At 36.6% G+C, this 27,345-nt stretch overlaps 1 protein-coding gene across 3 annotated transcripts in view; it reads left to right on the forward strand.

The window, feature by feature from the left end:
- The first annotated feature begins 5,862 nt into the window (after positions 1–5,862).
- Positions 5,863–27,345, forward strand: part of LOC148941353 (uncharacterized) — a 34,857-nt gene continuing 13,374 nt past the window's right edge. The window contains exon 1 of one of the 3 annotated variants that reach the window (XM_089103821.1): positions 5,863–6,081. The gene's annotated coding sequence lies outside the window, so the exon portion shown is untranslated. Of the gene's footprint in view, positions 6,082–23,740; positions 23,790–27,345 lie in introns of those variants that run through there. The other 2 variants (XM_089103822.1, XM_089103823.1) reach the window with 2 other exon arrangements.

The following is a 27,345-nucleotide window of genomic DNA, read 5'->3' on the forward strand; positions in this document are numbered from 1 at the left end:
CCTAACAGAGACAAATCAATACTGCAGAATTATTTTGATAATTTAGTTCATTAGATTCAGTAAACGCGCTCACAGACATTTGCTTCAGCACGCTGCGCAGCTGTACGCAACAGACAGGTGTTGCTAACTTTTTTTTTAATCTTTTGTCTCTGGTTGAAGGGTACAATCACGTATAAATAATAATTAGATTGATAATTTTCAATTAGCTGGTACCCACGCGAGAAGTCAAGTTTGGTTAATACTAATGAAACAAAACAAAATATGATGAAAATATAATAGTTTAGAAACAAATTTGGGCTGTATATTTGCACATTAGGGGGGGGGGGGTAAAGCATAGCTTATATTAAATGCGTAACGTAACCTGACCTAGGTACCTTTTCCCCCCTAAACCCCAAAAAACAATACTTAAAATATTGTAAACGCAATGACGAACCACGGCTTGCGATCCAATTCTCTATTGACAGATACCCGTTTGACTAGCTTCCTTCAGCATCTTCCCTATACAATATATCTCGTGGGTACCAGCTAATTTAAAAGTATCATTACATGATAAGTAATCAAATAAATAAGTACACGTGGAGACTATATATTAGAAAACCTGGAGGTGCTTAACAAGGATTTTCTTTAGTAAGCCTAAAATGATATTTTTCAAGTGTTGAGGATCATAGGCAGTGCAGTGGCGTTGCCTAAGTAGATAAACTTAAGCCTAAAGCAAGGGGTGACAACTTTTTGCCACCTGGACTACACCACAGAACGCCAATGTAGAGTAGAAGTTCCACCACGCTTGGCACGGGCCACCACTAAGCTGTCGATAAATTAAAATTTTAATATGAGCTTACGGTTAAAACGTCATTTATAGAATATACATAGACAGGAGACAAAAACTAGTTAGTTTATCCCCCACTCCTAAAAAGCTAAATTATACTTTCCCTTTCTCAACCCTCCCTTCTTTTTTTCTCAACCGGGCCTGAAAGTTTCAATTCCATCCCCCAAGCACAAGCTGTTCCCGATATATATTAATTAAAAAAAACAAGTTTTTTTAACTGAAAGTAAGGAGCGACGTTAAAACTTAAAACGAACAGAAATTACTCCGTATATGAAAGGGGCTGTCCCCTCCTCAATGCCTCGCTCTTTCCGCTAAAGTTTTTTATTGTTTTAAAAAATAAAGTTGTGAGACAGAGTCAAACTTTGGCGCAAAGAGCGAGGCGTTGAGGAGGGGACAATCCCTCTCATATACGGAATAATTTCTGTTCGTTTTAAGTTTTAATGTCGTTCCTTACTTTCAGTTTAAAAAAAAACTAGTATTTTTATTTAATTTCTGAACGTTTTTGAATTAATGCAGCTTTGATTTTGGCTCACCGTACATGAATAATTAAAACGAAATTTGCATATTAATTTTACTTTTTTTTTCGGCTAAATGGCTTTCTCGAAATTTTGATCTGACATAACTTACGAATTAACTTACGTAGCGAACTTCTATATTCGTAAATTTTTATTACGTATATTAGGGGATTCGCCACCTAGTCAATACCTCTCTCTTTACGCTAAAGTTCAAATTTTGTTCCAGTTCTTTAAAAATGACCCATTAATCAAAAAGGCCGTTAATTAGAATAAATAGCTCTGATAAAAGTACAAAAAAAACTTTAGCCTAAAGAGCAAGATAATGACTAGGGGGCGAACCCAATCATTTCTGAACGTTTTAATGTCGCTCCTTAATTTCAGTTAAAAAAAACTTGTCTTTTTTAGTTAATTTCTGAACGTTTTTGAATTAATGCAGCTTTGATTTTGGCTTACCGTACATGAATAATTAAAACGAAATTCGCATTTTCCTTTTTTTTGGCTAATTGGCTGTCTCGAAATTTTGTTCTGACGTAACTTACGAATTCACTTACGTGACAAATTTCTATATTAGTATTTTTTTATTGGGTACATTAGGGAGTTCGCTCCCTAGTCAATACCTCGCTCTTTACGCTAAAGTTCAAATTTTGGTTCGAATCACAAACCCCTGAATCACAAAGGCCGGTTAATTAGAATAGATAGCTCTTTTGAAAGTACTAAAAAAAAATTGCGTAAAGAGCGAGGTATTAACTAGGGGGCGGACCCCCTCATATACGTAATAATTTTTGTTCGTTTTAAGTTTTAATGCTGCTTCTTACTTTCAGTTGAAAAAAAAACTTGCTTTTTTATTTAGTTTCTAATCGTTTTTTAAATAATGCTGGGAAATATGGCACCCCCTTCATAGAAATGTCCCTTCCTCCAAGGAAATATCCTCCATGGAAAGATCCTCCCCCGCAACCCCTACTCTGACCCCGACCCCCCACTAGAAAAAAAATTCCTCCTGAAAACGCCTGTATACTTCCCAATAACCAATACTATATGTAAACAATGGGCAAAGTTTATAACTTGCAGCCCTTCCCCGAAAACAGTGTTGGATTGAGTCATCCTCAAAGACATATTAATTACAATTTCGACTATGCTGAATATAATGGTTATCTCAAAATTTTGATTGGGTGACTTCGGGAAAAAAAATGAGCGTGGGAGGGGGCCAAGTTGCCCAATTTTTTGGTCACTTAAGAAAGGCACTAGATATTTTAATTTCCGTTCGAATGAGCCCTCTCACGATATTCTAGGACTACCGGATCGATACGATCACCCCTGGGAAAATAAAAAAAAAACAAAAAAACAACACGAACAAATAAACACGCATCCGTGATCTTTCTTCTGGCAAAAAATACAAAATTCCACATTTTTGCAGATAGGAGCTTGAAACCTCTATAGTAGGGTTCTCTGATACGCTGAATATGATGGTGTCATTTTCATTAAAGTTATGTATTTGAAATCAGCATTCTATATTTGAAATCAGTATAAAAATCTGATTCTTTTGATGTATCTATTGATATTAGAATTCCGTTTTTTAGAGTTTCGGTTACTATTGAGCTGGGTCGCTCCTTACTTACAGTTCGTTACCACCAACTGTTTGATTACAGACATGCTACATTTATTCAAGTACGCTTGTGCCTTCCAGAGTACAGTTTTTTATCTAGCGAACGATCCGTAAGAGCTCACTCGAGATGCAACTGATGACGAACAAACATTTTTTTTTTGCTTTGAGATCATTCAAAGACAGGGTTGCCAACTGGACGCATTTTATGTCCTATGGACACATTCCCATATGCCGGGACACAATGATATAATGGGGCGAAAAAGTGACACATTTTAGAAAGGGAATTTCAGTGACGTAGATTTATTTTCTTGCCCAACTGACCGCTTATAAACTTTGATTTATAGATGAGCTAAATTTTGACATGTGTTTGAAGGAAACAGGTATGGCTGAAAAGTAAATACTTAGCCCAGCTCTAAACTTTTTCAGCAGATTGACAGATGGAACAGAATTAGATCTGATGATGAAAACTGCTGTGCTATACCCAACAAGACACGATTGTATAAGCCAAAAAGATCCTGTAAAGTGAGCTTATTATACAATTTTTATCTTTTTGAGGTTTTTTTTTATTACTGCCCCCTATTGCTGTGTTAGGTCTGTTGTTCTTTGTGCTGATGTTCTTTTGTTTGTGTAGTAGAAGGTTTATTTTGTTTGTGTGTGTGTTTCGCTTCTTTTTTTTGTTCGCTTTAACGCTCCGTCCTTTCTATGGTGTTCTGTATGGATTTTCAAGTAAATAAATCTACTGGGATTTTCACTAATACTTATATATAAGCTTTTCCAGGGGTATCCTCCCCCTGGAAATATATATGTTGGAATTTTCTGTGGAGAAATGATCAGGAGATTCTCTTGAAGGGGGATTTTTCTGGGGGGGGGGGGATTTCCAGGGGGAATCAGCCTAGAATATTTTCAGATGTCCCCACACAGTGTCATGATATAAACGCTAAAGTTTCAACTTAACACCCCTAATTCCTTCCTAAGATACTCTAGATACCCATTTTAGTGACTTGGACGCATATAGTTTCTTTTCATTTAACTCATCTTCCCTAGAAGTTTCAATTGCTCTCGGATGTTCCTAAGATATTGCAGATACTCTAGTTTGACATCCTGGATGCACATACTGTGTTTTGATTTAGCTCAATAACCCCTCAATATTCCCTGCAAGTTTCATTTATAACCCTTAGCCGTTGTTGGGATATTGGAGGTACGCCACTTTGATAATCTGGTTGCATATAATGTCTTTGGATTTAGTTCAACATCCCACCCCCTTTTCTATTTGAACCTATATATGAAAAATCACAATTTGCATAATCTAAAGCCTCGAAATTCTGGATGCACATACTGTGTCTAAATTTAGTTTAATATCTTTTCAACATTCTCTGCAAGTTTCAAATTAAGACCCTTAGCCTTTACTGAGATAATGCAGACATGCCATTCCGACAATCTGGTTGTACATAGTGTTTTTAGATTTAGTTCAATATTCCCTGAAAGTTTCAATTTAATACCATCAGCGTTCGTGAGATATCGTAGGTGCTCATCTTTTGTATTTTGATGCATATAGTTTCTTTTGATACAGTTCAACATCACGCCCCCTTTTCTATTTTGAAACCCATATTTACAAATCTGCAACTTGTAAAATTTAAAGCCCTTGTCCCATATGCTTCGGGGGATCAAATTATCCCCAGAGACAAACTTATTGGAAATTCTGACTAATTTGAGAAAAATGGATATCTCATAATTTTTATCAGATGAATTTGGGAGTTAATACTTGTAGCTAAAAAGGTGGGGAATGGGACTGGTTAATTTCAATTACTTTTCAATTGCTAGTAGAATGGGTCCACTTTGAAGTTTCTAAGATTAAGCCTTCCGTACGAAGAGGACCTCGTTAAAAGAAAAAAGATATTCATGAAAGCCGTATCGCTCTTAATTTAGGCAGCGCTAGTGCACAGCCTTTGACAAAGAAACCTTGAAGACAATAAGAACATTGCCCAAAGACCGTGATCAGGACTTATGCAGAATTGCGTTCTGTCCCCATTTAAATGGATCATTTTGATTGACTTCGTCCTAAGAAGCACAGCAAATGCAATGGAAAAACACGCCCGCAGAATAATCACCCCCGACGGATAATTCCCCACACGAGAACTTGAGCAGCCTAAAAGAAAGTAAAAAATAGGTACCTCAAAATATCGATCAGATGTCCTAAGGGGCAACAAAAGGACCAGCTATCAAAAAAAGTTTTAGGACAGTGGCTGGTTTGTCTCCAATCGCTTTTGACTTATGTATATAAAAAAAAAAAAAAAAAAAAAAAAAAATAGAACTCTCAATTTCTGATCGATCAAATGTCCATGGCGAAAAGCAATAGAATGGAGAACTTTGATTAGAAGGACGTTGGAGGTTCACTTTGCAATCAGCCTGGATAAAATTCAGACGATAAAATGGAAAAACATGAACTAGAAGTTTCACGCTATGAAAATGGCTACTTTCAAATAAAACCTGAAAGTTTGAAGATACTTTTCAGCATGAAAAGTATTAGGTACAAGACAAAAAAGGGATTGGACCTTGACTTGTAGGGAAAGTTAAGGGTATCTGGTTGATTAGCCAATAGACTAATTTTAAATTAATCTCTTGTATAAAATGACTTAGAATAAACGCCAATAATCAGTTTTGAGAGCAGTTTCACAAAATCTTATAGGACTCATCCGCTAAAAGAATTAAGGAGGTTTCGGGTCACGAAAAGTTAAGTTGAAAAAGTAAAGAATAGATTCTTTTTTTTCAGGTTATAGAGTTGCTAGAACCTTGGGTAGCTTTATTTGGGCCTCATTCTAAAATCGTTGCTAGCTGTCAGCGAAACCTACTTTTTAGATTTGTCTCGAAATTTGGCATCCCTGATTTTAAAGGCGTTTGTTTTTAAAAGTACGGCGAAGTGTTATAATAGTTGTGGCACAATTTTTGTAAATATAGCATAACCCAGGCATACAGGCTACTCACAATCTTTTTTGCACTCAAATTCCAAATCCTTCCTAATGAACGGATTTTAGCTGTACAAATTTTGGGAATCTGATTGTCTGGGGAGCTCTATAAAAGCAAGTTCAACTTCAGTATCCCTAAGTCATAACTAGCCTAGTTATGAAGCTGCCAATATGGTAAATTTTTAGAATAGTAGCTCTTTAGGAGGAGACATGCTAGAGTTAAATTAGCGTAGAGACACTTTTGGATTAGCCTAGTAAAAATAAGGGTTACCTACACATGACAATATAGAAATTTTTTTCTTTATATCTGAGCAATAGGATATTTTCATTTACTCTTATATAGAATGAAGTATAAAGTCAAACAGAAGACAATATCATGCTTTCTCCTATTATGTAGAATAATATAAAGTCATACAGATGACTTTATGCCTCATTCTTTTATAGGCTAGAGCAAACATAACTAAAGTCATGCAGATGTATGTATATATATATATATATATATATATATATATATATATATATATATATATATATATATATAAATATACAGAAGACATTATACTACACAACTTATATATGAAAAAAACAAGAAGAAGTCATACAGATGACTTTATGCCTCATTCTTTTATTGAGCAAACATAAATAAAGTCATACCAATGACTTTTTATACCTCCTGTTATTATGGAGCTAACATAAATAAAGTATTACAGATGACTTTTTATACCTCACTCCAATATTAATGTATGACCAAGCCAAGTCATAAGGAGTCATGTTAAGAAAACAATTCTTACCTCATAATATGCAAAACTATCCTAGTTAACATAATTTCCAGGGGTGGGCACCTTTATCTTTGCTATTGTTGCTATTTTTGCTATTGTACAACTTTTTTGATCAGAATTGTGAAAAACAAACATATTTCACTGCATTTATCTGTTTTCAAATAGTTTATATGAAAGTTAAACACCATTACTGGCATCTACCCATATATATATATATATATATATATATATATATATATATATATATATATATATATATATATATATATATATATATATATATATATATATATATATATATATATATATATATATATATATATATATATATATATATATATATATACATATATATACATATATATAGCCCCATATAAAATGGGGCTGGGGATATTTTGTTGTAAATGTGAACAAAACCATAAAGATGAAATTATTTTTAGGGTGAGCAACATTTGACTATTAAAGTCATTGGTTCTTTATGCTCTAAGCAACAAATATTGTCATTTACTCTTATATAGAAAGCACTATAAAGTCAAACAAAACTCATTGTTGTGTTTCCTTTGAATATGGAGATTGATATAAAGTCTTCTGTATGACTTTAAACATTAAATTATTATAGAGGACTATGAATAAAGTTATACAGAAGACTTTTTAGTCTTCTGTATAAAGATGAAATTATTTTTAGGGTGATTAACATTTGACTATTAAAGTCATTGGTTCTTTATACTCTAAGCAGCAAATATTGTCATTTACTCTTATATAGAAAGCACTATAAAGTCAAACAAAACACATTATTGTGTTTCCTTTGAATATGGAGATTGATATAAAGTCTTCTGTATGACTTTTTAAACATTAAATTATTATAGAGAACTATGAATAAAGTTATTCAGAAGACTTTTTAGTTGTCTTATTTAATATTAATATAAATTTCATTTTTCACTATTTTCAATGCATAGTGACGTCCTCATATAAGGTCTCTATAATATTATGAGGTATAATAGTCATCTGTAAGACTTTATTTATGTTTGTTCTATAGTAGTAGGCCAATGAGGTATAAAAAGTCATCTGTAAGACTATTTAAGTTTACTCTATATTAGTATGAGGTATAAAAAGTCATATGCATGACTTTATTTATGTTTGTTCTATAATAGTAGGCCTATGAGGTATAAAAAGTCATCTGTGAGACTATTTAAGTTTGCTCGATAATAGTATGAGGTATAAAAAGTCATCTGGATGACTTTATTCATAATGCTTTATAGTACAGTGATATATTAAAAAGTCATCTGAATGACTTTATTTATGCTGCTCTAAGTAAAAAATATGTAAACCCAAAAAGTCATATGTAAGACTTTATCCATGTTTGCTCAATAATATTATGAGGTATAAAAGTCATCTGTAAGACTTTATTTATGTTTGGTCTTTAATAGTATGAGGTATAAAAAGTCATCTGTATGAGTTTATTCATAATGCTTTATAGTAGAATGATATATTAAATTGTCATATGTATGACTTTTGGATGTTGTCTCTACTCGGCTATGTTTATGTCAGGTAATATAATTTCTTCTGTATGACATTCTAGTGGATCATATATTAAATAAGACAACTAAAAAGTCTTCTGTTTAACTTTATTCATACTTCTCTATAATAATTTAATGTTTAAAAAGTCATACAGAAGACTTTATATCAATCTCCATGTTTAAAGGAAACACAATAATGTCTTTTGTTTGACTTTATAGTGCTTTCTATATAAGAGGAAATGACAATATTTGTTGCTTAGAGCATAAAGAACCAATGACTTTAATAGTCAAATGTTGCTCACCCTAAAAATAATTTCATCTTTATGGTTTTGTTCACATTTACAACAACTTATCCCCAGCCCCATTTTAATAGTCTCATATAGCCCAAGGCTATGTAAGAAACTAACCATAAAAATGAGAAATTTCATACTTCTTATTATGTATCAAGTAGGACTATCAATGAATCATAGGCTATATCCTTGGTTTTTCCCATTTTTATCTATTTGGAACCACTTTCAATCAATCTGCCCAGGACTGTAGCATTCTGCTTAATTCCTGCTTAATGCTTAATTCCCTGCTTGTGCCTATACCATGATTGCACTTACTTAATGCTTGTGCTGTGCTTAGATGTTGCTTTTATTTTGTAGGTAGCCTGGGTCAATAAACCTTTACACTAGAGAAGTATTACATGGTGTCAGAAGTGGGATCTCATGGATATACCTCAGCCATCAATCAACTGGGAAGCCAGCTCCCTAGCAGAAGAATGGGCCTGTTTCCAAGAGCATGCCCACTGGCAGGCAAAACAGAGAAAGCTCTCTTTGCCTTTATCTGGGCTGGAGCAAAAGGACAAGAAATATTCAACACCTTCACCATTGCAGACAAGGAACAGAACAAAATCAAATGGTACCTTGTGAAATTTAAGGCGTATGCATCACCACACAAGAACACAGTTTTTGCATGGTATCTGTTCCAAAAAAAAGACCAAACCAAGGCAGAAAGTGTAGAGAAATATATTAAAGAGCTCAAGACATTAGTGAAACCAAGTTCTTACTCAGACCCAAATGAAATGGTCTGCGATTGCATAGTTTGCAGAACACTAAACCAAAACATACATGAGAAGCTCCTGGCTGAAGGTGATGAACTTACGCTTGAAAAAGCAACTATTATGTGCAGAACCCACAAAGTGACCCAGGCACAGCTTAAAACATTCCATGGAACTAAGTCTATTCCCATAAAGCAAGAGATTGATGCCATCTCATGCTACCAAAACCAGAACAGCAGCAGAAAAAAACAGGAAGCAAACAGCTCAAAGAGCAAACCATGCTAGTTCTGTGGTGGAACATACTCCCCCTCCCATGTCTGCCCAGCAAAGGGCAAGTCATGCTCCATCTGCAAAAAGCTCAACCATTTTGCACAAGTTTGTCAAAGTAAGACAGTGAATGCAGTGGAAGAAGACACTGTCAAAGCAGACTCTGGTGATGAAACCGTATTCCTGTACTCCATCAAACAAAGCAAAACAAAGATGAAGCAGTGATACCTTTGATCATCAATCAACATCAGTTCAAAATCAACACAGGGGCCCAGGCCAATTTCATTCCAAAGAAGTACTTTGACCTCATCACCCCAAAGCCCACAGTGAAACCCACAAGCCAGCACCTCACCAGCTACTGTGGAGCAAGGATCCCTGTAATGGGAGTCTGCAAATTATCATGCAGCTACAAAGATAACCTCAGTAGCAGGCAACAATTCTTTGTAGTAGAAACTTCAGCTGCCCCCATCATAGGCTACTGTTCAAGCCTTGATTTGGATCTGATTAAGCTGGTACTGAACATAAACTTAACATCTTCAAGAGTACCATTCCTGAAGGAAAAGCATAAAGAAGTGTTTAAAGGAATCGGGAAACTTGAAGGAGAATGCAACATATACCTGAAAGACAATACCACCCCAACTGTCTACCCTGCAAGACGAGTACCCGCGGCGATGCAGGATAAACTCAAGCAAGAACTCAGCTGCCTAGAAGACCTAGGGATTATCAAAAAGGTCATTACCCCAACAGAGTGGGTCAATTCAATGGTTATGGTTGAGAAGAAGGACTGGTCCATAAGACTGTGCATTGATCCCATGGACCTAAACAAGTCCATCAAACGGCCCCACTATCCCATTCCCACTCTAGACAACATCACCTCCAAGCCATACAGAGCAAAAAAATTCACAAAACTTGATGCCTGTTCTGGTTACTGGTCAATTCTGCTCTTCAAAGATTTGTCTTACCTCATGACATTCAGCACAATATATGGAAGATATCGTTTCAAGCAAATGCCCTTCAGAATCATCTCAGTGCAAGATGAGTTTCAGAGGAGGATGGAAGATGCCTTCGAAGGCCTAGAGGGTTTCTTCATCATTATTGATGACATGATTGTGTATGGTGCAGTGCAAGAAGAGCACGATGAACGCCTAGCAGCAATTCTTAAACGTGCACTAGCTAAGGGTATCCCTTTCATCAAAGATAAGTGCGAGTTTTTGGCCTCCAGTGTCAGCTACTTCCAACACATAATCAGCTCCATGAGGATGCAGCCATATCCCGAAAAGATTTGCGCCATTAACCACATGCCAAACCCATCATGCTGAGAAGAACTGCTAACTCTCCTTGGGATGATCAACTATCTCGCCAAATACATACCCAGCCTATCCACAAAAAACAAACCACTCCGTGACCTGACCAAAGCAAACCCATTCATCTGGTCAGAGGAACACACCCAAACACTCGAGGACCTGAAAAGCTCTATAGTGTCAAACACCCCGTTCTTCAACCATCAGAGCAAGAACGTTGAACTCATTGTCAATGCCTACAGCCACGGGCTCGGCGCCCACCTTGTTTTGGAAGGGCAGGTCACAGCATGTGCATCAAGATTGCTCAGCAAGACAGAGCAGAAGTATTTGCAACTCAAAAAAGAGTTATACGCCATCGTGTATGGCTGTAAAAACTTCCACCATTATCTGTACTGTTGCCACATTGACATCACAACTAACCACCGCCCCCTCGAAACCGTTGTAGCAAATCCTGTTCACAAAGCCCCACCACGAGTGCAACAGTTAATGCTTCAGCTCTGTTGAACTCATTGTCAACGCCTCCAGCCACGGGCTCGGCGCCCACCTTGTTTTGGAAGGGCAGGTCACAGCATATGCATCCAGATTGCTCAGCAAGACAGAGCAGAAGTATTCGCAGCTCGAAAAAGAGTTATACACCATCCTGTATGGCTGTAAACACTTCCACCATTATCTGTATGGTCGCCACATTGACGTCACAACTGACCACCGCCCCCTCGAATCTGTTTTAGCAAATCCTATTCACAAAACCCCACCATGAGTGCAACAATTAATGCTTCAGCTCCAGCCTTATGACCTAAGTCTGAGGTTCTGACCAGGATCCAAAATCCCAGTCGCTGACGCTCTGTCATGCCTCCATCTTAGCAATACAGATCCAAAACTGGAAGAAGATCTGGATATCTATGTACACCACATAGTACGGAACCTTCCAACCAGCAACCAGAAGCTTGAGCAGATATGGACGGAAACAATGCAGGATTAAACCTTGAGCACCCTAGTCAAAACAATTCAAGAGGGCTGGCCAAGTACTAGAAAAGAGTGCCCAACCAACATTGCCTTACAACCTGAGTCTGAGGTTCTGACCAGGATCCGAAATCCCAGTCGCTGACGCTCTGTCACGCCTCCATCTTAGCAATATAGATCCAAAACTGGAAGAAGATCTGGATATCTATGTACACCACGTAGTACGGCACCTTCCAGCCAGTGACCAGAAGCTTGAGCAGATACGGACAGAAACGACGCAGGATGAAACCTTGAGCACCCTAGTCAAAACAATTCAAGAGGGCTGGCCGAGTACTAGAAAAGAGTGCCCAACCAACATCCTAACCTACTGGAACGTCCAACACGAGCTGTCTTTCACAAAAGGCATTCTTTTCAAGGGAGAATGATTGATAATTCCCAAGAAATTGCAGTTAGCCACACTCCAGCAGCTACATGCAGCCCACCTTGGAACCAAGAAAACCAAACAGCAAGCAAGGATGTTAGTGTACTGGCCAGGCCTCAGTGCAGACATCAAACAGTACATAGCAAAATGCCAAACATGCGCCAAGCCCATGTCAAACAGCTCGAAGGAGCTGATGATCAACCACAGCATAGAAACGCTCCCTTGGCAAAAGATCGCCACAGATCTGTTCGAATGGAATGGCTCCAGTTTCCTAGGAACTGTCAATTATCGCAGCCGTTTCTTCAAAGTCGACAAACTTACGACGACATCGTCCAACGCGGTCATAACGCGACTTAAGGCCCACTTTGCCTGGCATGGCATACCATAGCAGCTAATGTCTGATAATGGCCCTCAGTTCACTTCCAGGGAATTCATCAATTTTGTCAAAGCCTGGGGTATTTCACTGAGCATATCTAGCCCCGGGTATCCCAAATTCAATGGACTCGCCGAGAAAGCTGTGCAGATTATAAAAAACATCATGACCAAGGCTTTCTTGTTCTACTAGAATACCGGAATACACCAGTCAATGAGTTTGCATCTCCTGCTCAGCTCCTTATGTCTCGCCAACTAAGATCCATCCTACCATGCACCACACATCGCCTAAAGAAGAAGGTTGTCCCGACCAAACAGTTCACTCAGCAAAGAACTGAAATGCAGAAACGCCAGAAAATTTACCACAACAAATAAGCCAAGGCTTTAAATCAGCTCAACCCTGGCGATGTGATCCACATTCAGAAAATGCCCAACGGACCCTGGAAACAGGCCGTTGTGGTTTTTCATGCAAAACAGCCGCGATCGTACCGGGTGCAGACAAATGAAGGTACGATTCTGTAGAGGAACCGCAAGCACCTATCAGCCCGCCCACATCAAAGTCCGAAAGGAACGAGTTTGGTTCGCGAAGGACTTGACGATACCAGTTCGTGTCTCCGTTGCCGATCCAGGATCGGAATCAAATTCCTAGCCCCTGCCAGAGCGCTACATCGACGCCGCCCCAAGAATCAAGCGTGACACCAACGACAGTATGCACGAGATACGGCCGACTTGTAAGATAACCCCTGAAACTGAACCTGTAAAGAGTGATTTTAAAAGTAGACCTGTAAATAGAGACAGTATGAGAGGAAAAAGAAGTGAACTAGTTAGTGAATATGTAAGAAGCAAGCCTAGCGCCTTCTTACACATACCTTTCTGAAGGTACTTATTACAGTGTGTGATTTCAAAAGTAAACCTGTAAATAGAGACAGTATGAGAGGAAGAAGAAGTGAACTAGTTAGTGAATATGTAAGAAGATCATGGCTTCTGATACTCAGCAACAGAAACACTTAAGAAATTTAAAAAATAAGTTTCTTGTGAATTATTGTCTCGATTAATCAGTAGCTGTACTGAACCCCTCGTGCTCAAAATCCTCCTCAGGGCCATACTGTGGTGTTTCTTTTGTGGAAATTTTTCCCACTGTAGAGTGCAGACGGTCTGGTATCATACTATTATCCGTTCCTACTTAGCTTAAAGCTTATTCAAAAAGGCAATGCAAAGAACTCCCCCTAAAAAAAGGTCCCTCCGGATCCCACCCCAAATACTAATGAAATTGATCCATTTTTGCCCCATCCTGGCTGGTCAAGCTCCCTATCACAAAGCTCACATGAAAGCTCAAATTCTGAGAATAGGACAATGATCAGTGTTGGAGCAAATGTCACTATAGATGATAATGGCTTTCAAGAGGTCCTTTCTAGGAGCTCCAAAAAAGGAAAAAAACATCCCCAATCAAAAGTATTTCTCCTCCTCCTTTCCAAGATTATCCTTCCCAAAACTTAGGAATTTACCTCAAAATTTCTCCAAATACCCCCTTTGAAATAACAAAGATTTCTTCAATAAGGGTTGCAATTTTCAAAATGTTAAACTCAATATTTTCTCTTAACATTCACCGTGATGGATCTTTGCTAATAGCTTTCCAAGATCATAAATCAGCTGATATAATACTTAATCTAAAATCTCTTCTTAATACCCCAATTAACACATCTAGATGGAACCCCAAAAAAAAAAAAAAAAAAAATAGTAGTATATAATTTTCCCCTAGAAAAACCAATTCAGGAGTTAAAAGAAGGGCTCTCAGATAGGGCTGGTAACACAATCCCTGTTGAAGATGTCACTCAACTGGGTAAACCCAACTCTAATGGATTAAAAACAAGTAGATTATAATGGATTATACAAGTATATATATATATATATTCCAAGATTATCCTTCCCAAAACTTAGGAATTTACCTCAAAATTTCTCCAAATACCCCCTTTGAAATAACAAAGATTACTACAATAAGGGTTGCAATTTTCAAAATGTTAAAATCAATATTTTCTCTTAACATTCACCATGATGGATCTTTGCTAATAGCTGTCCAAGATCAGAAATCAGCTGATATAATACTTAATCTAAAATCTCCTCTGAATACCCCAATTAACTCATCTAAATGGAACCCAAAACACTCCCCAATAAAAATAGTAGTATATAATGTTCCCCTAGAAATACCAATTCAGGAGTTAAAAGAAGGGCTCTCAGATAGGGCTGGTAACACAATTCCTGTAGAAGATGTCACTCAACTGGGTAAACCCAACTCTAATGGATTAAAAACAAGTAGATCTTTCCTATTTACACTGAAGGAAAAAATTAATATCCCAGAAAAGTTATTCCTATTTGGGCAAATCCAACCGCACAAGGAATACAAGCCAAAGCCAATCCAGTGTCAGAAGTGTCTGAAACTGGGACATACAAGAAATAAATGCAATGAAATTCTCCTAGCTTGTAGTAATTGTAAAGGCTCCCATCCTAAAGAGTTGACAACTTTCAACAACACTCAGCCTACCTGTATCAATTTTAAAGGCTCACAAGTATCCACCTACAAATCAAAATGTCCTGCATGTATGAAAAGAGCACTAACACTTCAAATGGTAACAGAGAAGGCCATTCCATACCCTTTTGCACCTATGGAAGCAAATGCTGCCAAATCACACCAAATAAAACCCATATTGAAATGAAATAAAACTCCAAAGTCAAACACTCCCAATGCATCAAGTAATCCTTACAAAACACCATCCTTTAAGCCCCCCAGCTCACATCTCTATCAGAAAGAATCACCAAGGCAACAAGCCTCCTTGCCTAGTGAGATGAGGTTGGCCTGGCACCCCCTCCCAACAAGAAACAAACCAGAAACACTACCAGGAATTAATCCCTTAATTGACAAACTGGATGCACAGCCAAACATGCAAACCCCAAATATATGCTTATTTATTCTAAACTGCAATGCAGTTCAGGCCATGAATATACAACAACAACAGAAAACAAAAATCATTGCTGAATTTGCAAAAATCTACATCCCTAATCGCATGCTCATTCAAGCAGAAAAAGATCTTGCTCTACTATTACATTGATACACAGTCATATGAAAAATAAAACAACAACACAACACATATCAATACTCCAGTGGAACATATGATCACTTACAGAAAATAAGTTATATGAACTAATATCTTTTATGAATAATAATTCCATCAATATTGCTTGGCTCCAGGAAACTCATTTAACCCAAAATAAACAAATTAAGTCTCTGGGATACACTATCGTGAGAAAGGATAGATCATCAGAGACAAAAGGAGGTGGAGTAGCTTTAATAGTTAATAATAATATAAAATTCTGTGGCATCAACTTTCCAGATTTTGTAAATGATGTTGATGCAATTGGTATCAGTGTTTGGCTGAATAATACATAAACTTAGATAATAAGCTTTTATAACCCTAATGGCCAAACTACAGATGCCATGGATTTCTTCAGCTATATAAATAATTCTAATATGTTGAAAAATATTATTATTTGTGGAGACTTGAATGCCCACAGCCTTTTGTGGGGGAATAAACCAGCAAATAAAGCTAGTAAGTTCATTGAGCATATGACTTCAAATAATAATGAATTAGCTGTTGCTACCCCTCCGAGCCTGAATACATATTTCAACCCCAAAAGTGGCAGTTTCTCAACAATTGACCTACAGATTGTGTCTTTAAATATTTTGAATAAAATTTATATAAATAAAATTGATAGTCTATGTACTGACCACTTTGCCATAGTTTGCTCCCTAAACGAACCCGCTGAAACCTTATCACATACCTCCAAATATATCAACACTAAAGCAAATTGGCCTATGTTCCAAAATAAGCTAAATGATGAAATAACAAGTTTCACCCAAATTGTTATAACTTCTAAATTGTTATAATCATGCTTGAGCTTCATCTATGTTCCCCAATATCTGGAAATGTTCGTCCCTCCTACCAGTCCTAAAGAAAAATAAACCCAAAATAACCCTGAGTCTTATAGGCCCATATTTATTACTCGTCTGACATGGAAAATAACGGAGACAATAAACTCTTATCGACTCATCTGGTTTCTTGAAAAAAAATAATATGGTACCTCACAATCAAACTGGCTTCAGGAAACACCTCACTTCAACATATGCTTTCATGTTGTTAACAAATGCAATAAATGAATCATTCTCAAAAATAATGTCCTACTTGCAGCTTTCCTAGATTTTGAAGGGGCATATGACAATGTGAACCACCAAATCCTTTTAACTAAACTTGCAAACCTTGGACTATCCCCCAAGCTAGTATCTTTTATAAAATCTTTCATAGAATTGCGAAGTTTCATTGTTTGTGTAGGTTCAGCCTTTTCACCCCAAAAGACAATAACTAAAGGCCTTCCTCAGGGAGCAGTCCTCAGCTGCCTCCTTTTTGCCCTGTATCTCTGGGACATGAATCTCCCCCACACGAATCTACAATATGCTGATGATCTGGTACTATGGTCATCTGGCAACACCTTTGAGATTGCACAGTCAAAGCTGCAAAAGTCACTTTTCCAATTTGAAAAATTCTCTCAACATTGAGATTTACCCATTGCACCTACCAAGTCAAAAATAATCCAATTTCACCGAAAGCGAAATCCTTTTAATGCAAGACTAACTCTAAATGGAACAACTATTCCAGAAGATAATCATATTAATTACCTAGGTTTCATGCTTGACCAAAAACTTAATTTCCACCTCCACATTTCAAACACAATAAAAAAATGCTATAGAAAAACAATTATACTAAAAAGACTTCTTTCTACACCCTGGGGAGGTAAGGAGAAAACCTTACTCCAGTTTTATAAATCACATATAAGACCCCATATTGACTATGGCGTCATTGTCTATGGTATATTTACTTATAACCAAGTGCAAAAATTGAAGCAATGCAAAACGACACAATATTTACCAAGTTTGGTCTCAAAATACCGAAAATGCCCAATTACCTGCTCTTAGAGAGTTGATTGTCGAAAGGGATAGTATTGCACAGTGTTCTTCTGACAAAACTATTTACAAAACTTGAATCAAATAGCTCACACACTCTACATAATTGGTTAAGAAATCCAGCCATGTATAGAGGCATTGCTGATGAGCATGCCAATATTCAGAAGAAGTTTCCTGTACCCGCAAAGTCTATTGCACCTACTTTCCCCCAATCCCCTCCATGGAATTGGTCAATCCCCATAATAGATACTGATTTCTCAAAGTGGACTAAAGATTTAACCCCCATTGCTTTTGTCCAGAAAAAATTTGCTTAACTTTTTACAATTACTTATAAAAACCATTTCCAAATATTTGTTCATGGGTCCAAAATGAATGAGAAGGTAGCAAGTGGTGCCTTCCTTCCTCACCTGAAAATTGTTATGGTTGAGAGATTATATAATAATTCATCTATAATGTGTGCAAAGTTAAATGCAGAGACCATAATCATGGCATTAGAACAACTTATAGAAAATAAACCCTTGGTTGCTAATTCAAATCATATTGTAGTTTATTCTGACTCTTTATTAAGGCTTGAGTTGTTGTCTTCAGCTCCTCAGTATAAGCTGGATATTGACGCTTATCATTGTCTTAGTATTATAGATAATCTTGTTTCAAGTGGCATAAGAACTTATCTTCAGTATATTCCTAGCTACTCTGGTATAAGTGGTAATCATCAGGTTGATGAAATAGCAAAAAAAGCTATAAATATTGACCACCCAAGTGGGAGACCAATCCCCATTAGAGATATTTACCGATGGAGACTATCTGATATTATGTTTAATAAGAAAAATCCTACTCTTTCCCCCTTTCCCAATAAGTACTTTTCTAAAATTTATCATAGAATTCGTTCTGGAACAAATGGACTAAACTTGCTTGCATTCTCGTATCAGTTTCCTAATTCAAGTGGTTCAGTTCCCCTGACCCCTCTTTGCAGTTATTGTATTATGAATAATGAAACAATTGACCGCTGCCTATTTGAATGTAATGTGCTGACGTCTGCACAGCATACCTTACATTGTGAACTGTTAAAGTGCTTCAATCACCACAAAATCTCACTATCAGCCAAGAGCCTAGCCGACTATTCCTGCACACAGAGCACAGAAATCGATATCTATCATCTTATATTTGAACTCCTTCAGTCGAAAGATCTACTGAAAGATATTTGAGAATATCTAATAAATAAGAGACAACCAAGCCAGTAGCTCTGTAGCCCACAGAGTGAAGCAAACGGAAAAGGGCTAAATAGTATCAACTGAAAAGCCCACCTGCTGTGAAATAGAAGAAGAAGAAGAAGAAGCGAGCCTAGCGCCTTCTTACACATACCTTTCCGAAGGTACTTATTACAGAGTGTAAGCTTGCTCACAGTGGATGGGTGGGAGCGAGTGTGGAGTGTTGGTGTAAGAGGAAATGCAGGCAGCTTAAATGACAAAAGAAGGAAGATGTAGCTTTCTGCTTAAGTCCCGCTTAATGCTTGTGCTTAATTCCCTGCTTGTGTCTATACCATGCTTGCGCTTACTTAATGCTTGTGCTGTGCTTAGATGTTGCTTTTATTTTGTAGGTAGCCTGGGTCAATAACCCTTTACACTAGAGAAGTATTACAAGGACTCTGTGAAACCATTAGAGGATAGGGTAGATATCACTAGGGATTGTCAAAATACTAACAAAACCATAAAAATAAACATAAAATTAGCAATCTAAAATTGTCTCTACCATATCCCCTAAAGAGCTGCTATTCTAGACCTTTACTGCCAATACTGATCTTAGCTATACCATCACAGCAAATAAAATTTCAGCCCTTAAAACATCAACAATGACATTTCTAGGATACTTAAAACACCAACATAATGTAAATCTAGGAGAGTTTTACTTCCTCATTTTATTCCGTGTTTTCCCATAGCCTTTGCTCCATCAAAATACTCCATATAGACAGGGATGGAACACAACTCTGCTCAACACCTGATTCAATACAAAACCAAATACTTAGCTCATTTCCTACCTTAACTGCAGCAATATCATATTTGAAAATTATTCTTAAGAAGACTAAGTTGTTTAGACTAGGAGTAAATGAAGGTGAAGAAATGATGTCAGGTAACAACATTGATCAAGTGGATAGCTTCACTTACCTGGGTAAGTGAAGACTTACCTGGGTAAGTGAAGGAAAAGTATAAAGAGTACAATAGCCAAGGCCCAGTATTTTTCAACAGCTCAAAGAAAGTTTGGAAGAATAAAGAGATAAGTGTGCAAACCAAAATTAGAATATTAGAAACTTTGGTAAGTCAAGTATGATTCTGAAACTGGATGTACTGAAATACAGAGGAAGATTTACCTTAAATTGCAGCTAGGAGCAATCTAAGGATTACTCCTTGTAGAGCTCTGGAATGATGACTAGTTGTATGCAAGAATCACTCGTGACCAGGTGCTGCTCCATCTTTGATAGCATCCCAATTGAATTTACACTCTTTGGAGGACCACTCAGCATCTAGTCTTTGTTTAAAAACAGCAATGGATTCAGCAGTAACTTTTTCATTAGATAATTTGTTACAATTGTTTACAATACGTGTTGAGAAGATTTGAGTACAGACTCTAGATGTTGTAGACTGCTTGACAAGTTTCAGTTGATGACCTCTAGTTCTTGAATTGGTACTTACTGTAGGAAATAATGCTGGGAGAATGTTAGCCGTCAATAATTTAAAGGCTAAAATGGCATCCCCTCTATTTCTCCTGTATACAAGTGTAGGGAGATTCAACTTTGATAGTCTTACAGGATAGGAAAGCTCTTGCATGCCAGATATCACTGTAGTGGCACGCCTCTGCAGAACGTCTCTGCAGAATCTTCAAGAACTTTTATATCTTTTTTAATATATGGAGAGGCAAGTGACATTCCAACTTCAAGCTTAGGATGCACAAGTCTCTTATAAAGAAGACTGATGACTTTAGAAGAACAATTGCGACAAGCTTGTTAAAGCTTAGTGTATTTTGGTATTATTAAATAAATTAGAAATGGTATGCTTAATCAAACCCAAGGTTGAACTAGCCGCAGCAGCAGGCCTCTCGGCATGAGTGCTGAATTTTAAATCATTGTCAATAGTGACACCAAGATCTTGCTCATTATTTACAGAGGAGAGTGGGTGGCCTAAGAAAAAATAAGAGCGGCAAGGATTCTGTTTGCCAAAGTGAATGATATGGCAGTTGACAATATTGAATTCAAGAAACCTGGCCTCAGCCCATTGACCCAGCAGTTGAAGATTATTTTGTAGCAGGGCGTGATCTTCACAGGACAAAGCTGGTCAAAGAAGCTTCAGGTCATCTGCATAAAGAGTTGAATTACTGCTGATAAAGGATGGGGCATCATTGATGAAAATATTAAATAGTGTAGGACCCAAGACACTTCCCTGAGGAACTCCACTCAGAACACACATTGAGGAAGAAAGAATACAATCTCCAGAGTCATCATCAACTGAACACATTGGTTTCGCAAATAAAGAAAATCAACGATCCAGAGCAGGGATTTCTCTTCAAGCTTAACTGCGCACAATTTTATTGCAAGTCAATTGTGACACACTTTGTCAAAAGCTTTAGAAAAGTCTAGCAGAATCATGTGAGCAGGTACCCCAATATCAAGCAACTTGGTGATGTAATGATATGATTCAAGGAGATTGGTGTCAACTGATCTTCCAGAATGAAAGCCACGTTGTGAACTGTGTAAAATATTGTTTGCTTCATGGTGCTTAACAACTGCAGAGTTGATTATTCTTTCACGAACCTTAACAACTGCTGATGGGTCAATAATTTTTAGCAAGGTCCTTTCTACCTTTTTAAAAAATAGGAATGATATGTGCAGTTTTACAATCCTGAGGTAGTCTAGAAAGATTTAATGATAATTTGAACAGCAGGGAAAGAGGATGACACAAAATATGATATTTGTGTAGGATACGTGGGTGAATGCCATCTGGTCCAGCAGATTTATTCAGTTTGAGGGATGTCAGTTCCTTTAAAACCAAAGTATCTGTATCAGAATTGGTTCCATATTATGTGATACATCATATAATGGAGGTGTAGGATATACAATACTGAGGTTGGACAAAAAAAACAAAAGAGAAATATTGATTGAAAATTTCAACTTTCAGTTCAGGATAAGCAACTGATTTACTATCATGCAGGATATCTGGGATTGTGCGTCTGCTACTACATTTTTGAGTAGCTTAATGCCAGAATGATTTTGGGTTAACCTTAACTTCCTCTGCCAGTTTTTCCTCAAACCTTCTCTTCAACATCTTTATTTGGTTTGTTGTTTGATTATGACAGGACTTGAAGACTAGATACTTTTCTGTGGTCTTATTTTTTCAATAGCGGTTCCATGCTCTGTGTTTTCTATTGATTAGATTACTAACTTTAGTATTTAGAAAAGGTAAACTTTTTGCCTGATTTACATCCACTCCTACAGATTTCATACAAAAGGAAAGTTAAGAAAGCTTATTAGGGAGGCTATCAACATTGGAGCTAAGGAACATCATTCCCTGAGAGGTAGGAATCTGAGAGGATGCAGGAACTAAAGGACTGGTAAGGTTGTTGGATACAGCACTATGAAACAACAAAGAAGAAACATCAGTTAAGCAAGTTGTTGTTGAAGAAACAAAAGAAGTGTCAGCATCAGAAAGGGAACTATTGTTATTGTCTTCACTACTAGACTATTGAGAGACAGAATTAGGTGATGCAAGTCCATAAACATTTAAACAATTATTAGAGGTAGAAGGAGGCACATACATTAGTGGGACATTGGAGCGGTTGGGGGGATTGCTCCAACTGGCAAGTTTTTGAATGATGGCACCATTACAAATTACCAAATCTGCTTTTCCCTTAGCTTTTCTGCATTTCAGCTCATCAACTAGAGCTTTGTGCTTTATGCAATCTTCCTTAGTACTATCTCCATAAAAACTGATTGGTCCTTTTGTTTCAAAGGATTTCCATACAATTTGCTTTCTAAATTCAGTTGATGGTACAGAGAAGAGAATAGGAGGGGGACGGCTACCAGATGGTTGATGACCATTAGAAAGTCTTTTTACTTGTGCTGGGGGTGGGGCACCAATGTCAACTCCGTAATTGCATAACAGATAATTGTACAGGAAAACTGCATCATCTTTCTAGGGGGGATACCATAAGCAACAATATTGAGACTCTTTCAAAACACTGGCGCTCTGAACGTGCTATCTGACGAACATCAGATTCAGATAATTGGGCTGATGGACGTTGAGACAACTTAGAAGACACTGTAGATACCACTAGGTCCTGAACTGTTGAAGTAGAGCAAACTGATTGTAATGAATTTTCAATATCTGATACCCTGTTTGCAATATCACTAACTTGGGCAGAAATGTCACTTTTTATGTCAGTTCTCAGTTGGGAAAGTGTCTGTGTTAACTGACTAGTGGTGGCAAACTCCTGCTTAAGATCTTCCCTGAAAGATTTCAAGGAATTACCCATAACTGATGCTAGCATATTTATCATAGCTTGCTCACTGTAGGGGGAGGGGGAGGGTTAACTTTGCAGGCTGAACATGACCAGGAACATGTAAGGGATCGCAGGAACATGTAATTATCTTAGTTAATAATTTATATTCTCCAAGGGACAGGTCCAGACATTCACCACAGATCCACGTCTCACAAATATCACACTCAATAGCAGAGGATCCCTCATCCAGTTCTGTAGAACAGGCAGCACATTTGTCTTTGCCTTTAATTGGGCTTATGTTTTCTTTTAGCTTTGCTGGACATTATATATCAACTAAATCAGGGAATAAACCCAAACAGGTTCAGGCTATATACTAGGCTACTACCTGAAAGAAGATCTCTTAAATCTACTAAATCCAACAAAAAAGAAAAATACTTCTCTGCAGCAACTCTCATGCTGTCAAAATTGAAATATTGGAATGAATTCAACTGTAAAGTCAGTCAATTTGAAAAACAGATTGTATCTGGATAAATACATCAACAGAGAGTCATCTATTAGAGAAAAGCCATCTATCACTTAAGTGTTTTCAGAATCGTTTTCAAAATCAATAGAGTGTTATCACTTTCATCATTGATAGGCTAAGAAAACCAAAGATTAACTATTATAGCAAACTTGACAGATACCAAACTCCAATTAGATAGGTTGCAGGGAAAAACCTCTATTAAGTAATATAACTTTATATATAAATAGAACACTTGGTCACACCAAAAATCAGTGATTTTCTATTATTAAAAATTTAGCCTCTGGGACAATACTTCATCACAATCATCACTCGATTTGTTAAATGTTTTCCAGAAGAAATGTCTCTGAATAGTTTTAGGTAGTGTTTGACTGACTGTATGTCAAACAACAAGCTGTACAAAAAATATGGTTCTATCCTACTTTTAGGGTATAATAAAAGAAAAGTTGAGATGACTAGGACATATTAAAAGGATGAAGGATGAGAGATTCCCAAACGTTATTTTCTAAAATTTAATGTCTAAGCCCTATAGAATAATTTACTAAGGGAGATTCCTTGTTGCATAGATAATTAACCAAAAAATAATTGATTAAATTGGTTCCAGGTTCCCAAGTGATAAGAAGTCTAGCTCCTGCTCAAGGGTGCTGGGAGAATATTTTCCAGGGGGGGGGGATGCTAAAATAGCAGTGGTGGTTGGGTGATAGTTTAGGTGGTTTAGGGCATCAAACTCTGACTCTACCCCAAAGAGGACAAATTGGCAATCAATTTAAAATCATGAGAAGCTAATTGATTTAAAAGTATCAATAACTATATTCTAGGCTTCCCAGTTTCAAAAGAAGTAATGCCACCTGGTGGCTGTACTGGATTAAACCAAGTTAATTCATTTTATTTTTGATGAAATTAGGCTCTGTTGGGTGATCTGTAATTGTGTGTCAGTTATAACGAGGGGGAGGGGCTTCAGATAAATGTTGAAAGAGGTAGGGGGAGTAGGAATTAATTAAAATGTTTCTCTATACAACTAAAATGTTACAGTCCCATATCTACCAACATAGAGGTATAAAAGGCTAGGCAGGTCATCATCAGCCCCTCTAGCAAATTTCTTTGGGGTGGCAAATACTGCTAGGAACTTAGTTTTCAGCAATTTTAAATGGTAATATTTTTCTATTTATATGAAATGCTTTAATGTATTTAAACAAATGTGTGGAATGTATTTATCAATAAGAAAATCCTATTGTAGAGGTTGCGATGGCTTCAGTTATGTAGAAGATAAAAAGTTTCACAGAAGTTCTACACAAAAAATAATACTCCTTTTCATCCAACCAAAATTCTTTAGTAGTAATATTATAACAAAGACTTTTCACCAAAATTACTATTCATCACCGAAGTATATTCAAATTTTATCCAAAATTGAAATTGCAAATTTAAATGTAGGATGGTACTAATCAATGTACAGTTATTGATTTATACATTTTGAAAGCAATTAACCAGGGATTTAAGTGACTGGTACCTCAAATTGTATTTTAGGTAGGCTTGGGTGTGACTTGGAATAAGAAATTATATAAAAAATAGCTTTTCAACTGAAAGCAAGGAACAGATTTGAAACCTATTTGAACAAATTATTCTTTGTATGAGGGGGGCTGTCTCCTCCTTAGCTCCTTACTCTTTACTGTGAACTTTGGCTTTTTTCCAAATTTTTAAAGAAAATTTGCAATTGGAAAAAAAGATTTTTCATAGCACTAAAAAACTTTTGTTTAATGAGTAAGGTGTTGTGAAGAGGGCAGTCCCCCTTATAAACTGAGTAATTTATATTTGTTGTAAGTTTTAAACTTGCTCCTTACTTCAGTTGAAAAACCTTTTCTATTTGTTTAATTACATATCACGAAACTGCAAAGTTTTATGAACACAATACTTTTGGTAACACAGAAAAAATGATCAATCTTTCAATGATCTCTGTTTCAATTTTGATGGGTTATCAAACAGTTCATTGTAACAAACTGTAAGTAAGGAGCAACCCAGCTCTATAGTAACAAAACTCTAAAAAATGGAATTTTCATGCCAATAAATATATAAAAAGAATTGGCATAAAATGCTAATTCTAAATATATAAATTTCACTAAGTTTAGTCTTACCCATCAAAAGCTACAAGCCTGAGAAAATTTGTCTGATTTTCGAAAAAAGGGAGGGACCCACTTGAAGCCACGGAATTTTAATGAAAATCACATCTTCAGATTCAGAGTATCAAAGAACCCTACTGTTGAGATTTCAAGCTCATATCTGCACAAAAGTGGAATTTTGTAATTTTGCCAGAAGAAAAATCACAGATGCGTGTTTATATGTTTTTTTCCCAGGGGTGATTGTATTGACCCAGTGGGCCTAGAACGTCTGGAGAGGGCTCTTTCTAATGGAAATCAATAGTTCTAATACCTTTTTAAGTGACTGAAAAAATTTGAGGGCAACTGGGCCCCCTCCCATGCAAATTTTTTCCCAAAATCGTCCATCAATATTTTGAGATAAATTTTTTGTTCAGTATAGTTGAAAGGCCCAATAGCTGTCTTTGGAGATAAACTGACCCCCTACAGCTCCTGGGGGAAGGTTTTTAAGTTATAAATTTGCCCATAGTCACGCTAGGTGAATTGGCCAGAATTCCTATACAAAATGTCTTTATATGTCTTGCTTTCTCTTTACTGATTCAATTTTCCATGTGGAGATGTTAAGGGTAATTGTTCAGGGAAAATTTTCGCCAGGATTAAATTGTCCAGAGAATATTTCTATGGGGATGGGGATTTTTCCATGGAGGTGGAGCAAGGTATCCTGACGTTATTTAAAAAACGATCAGAAATAAAAAAACAGGTTTTTTCAACTGAGAGTTAGGAGCAACATTAGAACTTATTACAAACGGACAGAAATTATTAGGTATATGAAGGAGGATTGTCCTTTCCTCAAAACCCCACTCTTTACAGTAAAGTTTACATTTTGTCCCAATTCTTTGAAAATAACTCCTGAACAATAATTAGAACAGTAAGGAACTTTTTTAAAGTGCCAAAAAACTAGCGTGAAGAGCAAGGTGTTGAGGAGGGGGGGGGCAACCCCCTCATATACGTAATAATTTCTGTTCGTTTTAAGTTTTAATATTGCTCCTCACTTTCAGAAGAAAAAACGAGTTTTTTCTTTATTTGATGAAGCTTAGAAACAAACATTTTTCTAAAGGCAATGGAAAAAGCATGTCAATTAAAGTAAAAATATATAAAAATGAAGAAAAGTAAGTAATTACAAAAAAATTTACAAAACAATAGCCTACTTACAAAAACTAATATATAAACTCCCAGCATTCAATTCTGTTGAGCAATGCTGAAGGGTTGGACAGATATTTTTTAACAATATTATCAGTTTTGAACTTGGTTATCAAACACCTAAATATTTAATGCCTTTAGACTCAGTGTTTATAAAAAATAATGCATTATCAAAGTAGTTTGTTCAAATTAAAACATTAAAACTAAGATTAAGAAAATCAAATAAATTTTTTTAATTCAATATTTAATTTTGAATACCAAAAGTCAGTAGGCCTATATTTGACACCTTTATAGATGGGCGCCCATAAGCTGATTTCCAGGGGGGGGGGCAAACCTCGTCTAATTGGCACTTTTAATGCTTTATAATAAAAATCTCAGAAAAAAATATAAAAATAAGGCAGCATCATTCAGCCAGGGGGGGGGAGGGTGCCCCCCTTATGGGCAACCATTTCTTTATACTTCATAACTGAA

The sequence above is a fragment of the Artemia sp. Qi Xiang Cuo genome, chromosome 18, assembly GCF_049724085.1.
Source record: "Artemia sp. Qi Xiang Cuo chromosome 18, ASM4972408v1, whole genome shotgun sequence".
NCBI classification, from domain to species: Eukaryota; Metazoa; Arthropoda; class Branchiopoda; order Anostraca; family Artemiidae; genus Artemia; species Artemia sp. Qi Xiang Cuo.